The sequence below is a fragment of the Centroberyx affinis genome, unplaced genomic scaffold, assembly GCF_046629955.1.
Source record: "Centroberyx affinis isolate AG114_WGS23_722 - 3 ecotype Tasmania unplaced genomic scaffold, CSIRO-AGI_Caff_v1 ptg005714l_1, whole genome shotgun sequence".
Lineage (NCBI taxonomy): Eukaryota > Metazoa > Chordata > Actinopteri > Beryciformes > Berycidae > Centroberyx > Centroberyx affinis.
In genome coordinates this window covers 63,330-68,822 of record NW_027282887.1, presented here as the reverse complement: position 1 = coordinate 68,822, position 5,493 = coordinate 63,330, and the positions used below count along the sequence as shown (strand labels likewise).

Below are 5,493 nucleotides of genomic sequence, written 5' to 3'. Positions count from 1 at the left end.
TGGGCTGCTTTGTGAATTCCACCCACTGTTGTACAACTCAGATAAGTCCTTGGAGAATACAAAAGTAAAGCTAAAATCAAACGTCACTCTGTGAAGCTACAAAGTTTTATCCCATGAAATGACAAAGTCAAGCATAAAAGTAAACTGTTTCATATGGGATATATATTCTAATTATTTAGGCCCAATCAAAAAGGACTCCCAAATCTCTGCAGCCTGTTTCACTTTAGCAGCCAGAATGGCAAATTAAGTTTTGACATCAACAACCCCATATCATTATGGTGTATATAAATATAATTAAATATGAGGTTTATATGTATATTCGTATAATTATTAATAGGTTACAGTAACGTGTGCCTCCTCAGTACTACAAAATCTAACTGGTGATCGTGCGGAACCTTTGTCATCAGCCTCCGTGCGCCGGAACTATTTTCATCACGTACCGGAAGTATCCAGGGTGACATTTCCCAACAGGACAAACATCAAGGCGTGCGTCTGCATATGATGCGAAACCCCAAGTGTACATAGGAAGAACATATAATTTATTTTTATATACGAACAAGTGTGTGGACAAAAAGCGTCATGGCGTCGTGGAGCTGCCGGCTTCTGCTTCAGCGGGGAACCAGACTGATTTCTCTCCGACCCGGAGCAGCAGCTGAAAGGTGGCTAATGCTAACTGTCTGGATATACTGGCCTAACTGAAGCTAACTGCAGCATGTAACTTACTGTAGGACAGTGTAGCAGTGTACGGTTTTACAACTGATAATTTAGTAAGGTCCTTGCTGGAGTCGTTTATTTTCAGATAGTGACCTTATCGTACATTCTGCTGTTTCTTATATCCTATAGCGTTAGTAGATTTATTTGTGGTATATTTTTTGACCTTTAAATAGTTTGCTGTGATATCTGAAACGTGTCCTCTCTTTTCATTGTAAGGAAAACATTGGAAATGTATGTATTATTGTTTGTTTCTTCGTCTAATGTCTGATAATTAAAACGTAGAGACTGTTGGGAACAAGAACCGATGTCCCACTGCACAATACCAATGGCAGCTTAGATAGTGTTATGTTTTGATAGTCACCTGCAGACCCATGCACAGACTCAAATGACAAAAGGGCATAAAACACTATCAGTTGTGTACATGTGTCCGGCCTGGCTGTGGATGTAAGTGGTGGAAATCTTGATGAAATGTTTCTCTTGCAGTCCTATCCTGGCGCTGGGTTGTGTCCGGACAATGAAGACGACCACGTGGTTTGATGAACACCTCACAGACGACAACCAGGAGTACATGAGGAAGAGCCTAGGGGAGGAATTCAATAGACAGACAGCTGACAAGCTCAACCCACTCAAAGACGAACCCTGGCCGAGACAGGAGTGGACAGAGGGTAGGTGTCCTCATATGTGTGTGTATGTGGGAGAGAGAGCTAGAGAGAAAGCGTTGTCCATCATAGCTTTGTCCTCCTCCTGTTTGGTCTCGCTGTAACTGTCGTTCCATCTGTCTTGCTTCCAGGTAGTCGAAGAGTTGGGCTGGTAGCAGTGAAGTTGGGGATGGCTCCTGTCTGGACGACAACAGGAGACAGACATGTAGTGACCATGTTGCAGGTAACTCACAAGTCCCATTTTGTGTTGTGTGTTGGCACTGCATCACGACAGTCCTCAGGAGGGATTGTGTGTGTGTGTGTGTATGTGTGTGTATGTGTGTGTGTGTGTGTGTGTGTTTGGCATTCATAATGAAGTGACAGGTCAAAGCAGCAGTCAAATAAATTGGATTGTTCTGAGGAGTGCAGGAAAGGAATTGCAAATATCAAGCAGCTTTGAATTTTACCTGCGGGCTTCGATCTTGCATTCGAAATGCTCTAGTGTACCGTAGCAAGCCAGGCCTCCATCAGGAAGCAGCAGGGATTTGATCTCCGCTGTATTCTGCTCAAGGCTTCATCTTAATGACTAATCGGTCAGTGAATAATTTGCATGCAAAGAGACACTCTATTCATTCTGTGTTCACTCTGCTCATTATAGGGTGTGACATACTCACCAAATAACAGCAAACATGACCTATGATTTCTTGATTCAAAAAGACGATGCTCCAATCAGAATAAAACCAACCTCATCATCATAGTTGGGTACAGTAGTATAAACAGTCCAATATCCTCATGTATAGATCATGTTAGGTGTATTGTTTCTCTGTGACTGCATCATTGCCTCTCTCATAAAAAAAAAAGATTTTTCTCTCTTGTCAAAGCTGCACATTCAGTAGAGAAGGTGAATTTGAGTAAAATATATATGACTCACGCATACATTTTGCATGTTCAGCTCACCAGTAGGCAGCCACACTTTACTGGAGACAGGAATTATGCCCCTATATCATATTGCTCTCTCTCTCTCTATCTGTCACAGTATCTCAAATTATATTGTAAACTGGTAAAATGCCAACCTTTCAGTCATGAATGTAGGGCTTAAAAAGAGAATTTCACCAACTATTGTGAAATCTGAAGATAATACAAAAAAATGGACCGCGTTGCTGTATTATTCTCAATATGTCCGATTGGTGTGAGTACTGTATTATTGTCTTCAACGCTTTCTATTGGCTCATTCCTTCTATTGTCTTATTCTTATAGCTATATCCTTTCCTCTGCTGCGGCGATGACCCCATTTCTCCGCAGGGATCATTAAATCGCAGCTAAATCTGTAAGAAGACATTTGTTTTCTTCAAAGTTCCCGGTACCTGCAGGTGTCAACTCAACTGGGTGAAGGGGAAAAAGTGAAATAATTGCTTAGAGTCTAAAGTTTTGAATGGAAATGCTCAAGTGAAGTGCACAAACTTTACTGCTGCGCTTGCGAAAAATACTTGGTTATACCCCCCTCCCCCCTCCCCCGGCCCCTGACCCCGTCTTGGTCAGGAAAGGTTCTGGTTTTAATGCCAATGTCAAAGTCAAAGTCAATCTGGTGTCTGACTACTGAAATTTGACAGTCTTCATAACAAATAATAGTGTAAGAAAGGGCAAGTCATGCCAGAAAAGGGCCATAATAATAATAAGCATTAACCATTAGATGGGCCCAAGAATGCCTGTCTGGCCTGATATTGTCCTTTTACTAAAAATCAGATCTGGTCCAGTCAGTGTCGTCCACTTCTGATATGATGATGTGATGCAGTTTGATTGATTACGTATTTATTGTAGAATTGACCAATACTACACTGGTTGTTTATGGGAAGACCTTAACCTGAACTGATTCCAAGGTAAGATTTTGATTACACACATATATGTATGAATATGTTATTATGATGATTAATGTGGGTTTCAGTGGAGAGTTTTAGTGTCCCATGATGGTCTAAGTGCTATTTCAGAGGCTTTTCCACCCTGACAAGAATAAAGTTCTGATGGCAAACACTGAATAATTGGAATCTTTTCACATGAAGCTGGACAAATTTAAAGCTATGTTGGCATCTTCAGCCTTCAAAAACCCGAATCTGTCGAACCCTAGACTAATTGGCTTATTGGAAAGGCTGAAATCTTGCTTATGGTGACTTTCCCATATTAGACCAAGGCCTGTTAGGTGAACAGCAGGTGTGTACAGTACCAGCATGGGTAAACCCACCAGCATCGCATCATTATCCCGCATTTCTCATACTCACACTCACTCGTACTCTCACCTGATTGGCTGGCTGATTGATCGGCTGTCAGGGTGACTGATGATGGCGGTGCCCATATCTAACATATCCAAGGTAACGCAGTGAGGCGACGCCCGAAAGCTACCCAATCAGCAATTCTCGCCGGACAGAGAGAGAGAGAGAGAGAAAGAAAGAGAGAGAACGAGAGAGAGAGAAAGCTGTGTGTTCATTCATCATTGTGGTAGTAACTGGTACAGCTCCCCTGAGACTCATAGTTGACCCCATTCAAACCTTCTATTAGTGAAACTGTACTGTCGTCACACAGGATTGATGTCTGAGCTTCCACGACCTTCTCATGTAGGCTAATGGAGGCCCATATTAACCGGCCTTGCAATGGTATGGTTGTATTCAGTATGGTTGAAATGGCATGGCTTAACAACCATAATCTTTCGAAAGTTAAAAGTCTATGTTGAATACTCCTGTCCGGTCTTTTGTTTTGCTGGTTATCCACATGAAAGTGAAAATAGTCTGATTTAATGGATTTTCATTTCAAGCCTCAAGGCTAAAAACTAGAAAAATTTGAATGTGTATAGAGATGTTTAGTCTTTTGATATCCACTGTATTTTATAAAGATCCAGTGCACTAAATTCAGTCAGCAAAAGCTTGGATGGAAGGATTTCTAATGCAAGGAGTGAATTTTTTTTTCAGTTTTCATTGGATTCTCTAATTCCCTCACTGGTCAATTCTCTGTAGGTTGAGGAGGCATGGCCCTGTCCACATGCTTAGGACCACCTAACTAGACAAGTTAGCTAACCAAGGTACCTAGATTTACCCCATGTTACCCCAAGAAGTGGAAGAATGGGATGACATCTTGTTGCTACAGCTTGAAAGCGTTCACAAGTTTAACTGGATGGAATGCCCACATCCACGATGAGGATAAGGTCAGTAATTGTTGTGGCACTCTTCTTGTTATCATAAGATATTTTACGTTCAACCAATATTATTTTTGATTCATTTTGAGTGTTATTACCTGCAGATGCTGACATTGGTAGATTTGCTACCTTGTTTGCTGCTTATGCTGCCACACCTCCACAATTCATGACGCCCGGTGAGAGATATTGGTCTTTGGAGCCCATGAATGGTTCAGTTGCTAATGTTAACGGACTACACCGACTTTTTTGGAATTTGGCCCACTGGTCACCTTCCCAATATGTGACCAGAGGATTGGCACCAAAATCATCTCAGTGTCTCTGGTAGATAGCTCTGTCCACTGCACATGCTAACACTTTAGCATACAGTAGGCCTATGTTAAGTAATCGTAGGCGATTAGCATTATCCTAAAAGTGAGAAAATGAGAACTTGTAGCAGCTCTAAGGCTGGATATTTAATTTTGATGACATTGCGTCTAAACCTTAGGGGATTGGTAAAATAGACATTAAATTTGACAAAAAGCTTCACTTTCAATGGCAGAATATGTCTCTTCCCACTAGACTTCGAGCATAACTTGTTTTGTTTGCACAGGAAGTGAGCATAAGCTAGCCTAAATTTTTTTTACGCTGTTGATTGGTAATGCTTGGACTTCACTAATGATGAAGAGTGAGATAATGTTTCAGAAAATTTATAAATCTACAGGCCATAGAATAAAACCATAGGCTACCAACTTTGGATAAAAGGTCTATCTTCATAGGCTACTTGATAATGGATAACTGGATAACATGCTAAAGCGTTAGCATGCGCATTAGACAGAGCTACCTCCCGACTCGGAGAATATTTTGGTACCAATCCTCGGGTCAAAATATTGGGTAAGCGGCAAAACCCCCAAAAGTCAGTGTAGTTCCTCAATTTTATGAATCGGCTGGCTCTTAGCAGTATTACGGTAGGAGGCGGGGTCA

At 41.4% G+C, this 5,493-nt stretch overlaps 1 long non-coding RNA gene across 1 annotated transcript; it reads left to right on the top strand.

Moving 5' to 3' along the window:
- The first annotated feature begins 464 nt into the window (after positions 1 to 464).
- On the top strand, positions 465 to 1,598 carry LOC139667700 (uncharacterized). The gene is made up of 3 exons (XR_011696951.1): positions 465 to 659; positions 1,198 to 1,383; positions 1,509 to 1,598. It is a non-coding gene; the product is annotated as an uncharacterized lncRNA (long non-coding RNA).
- Positions 1,599 to 5,493: the final 3,895 nt, after the last annotated feature.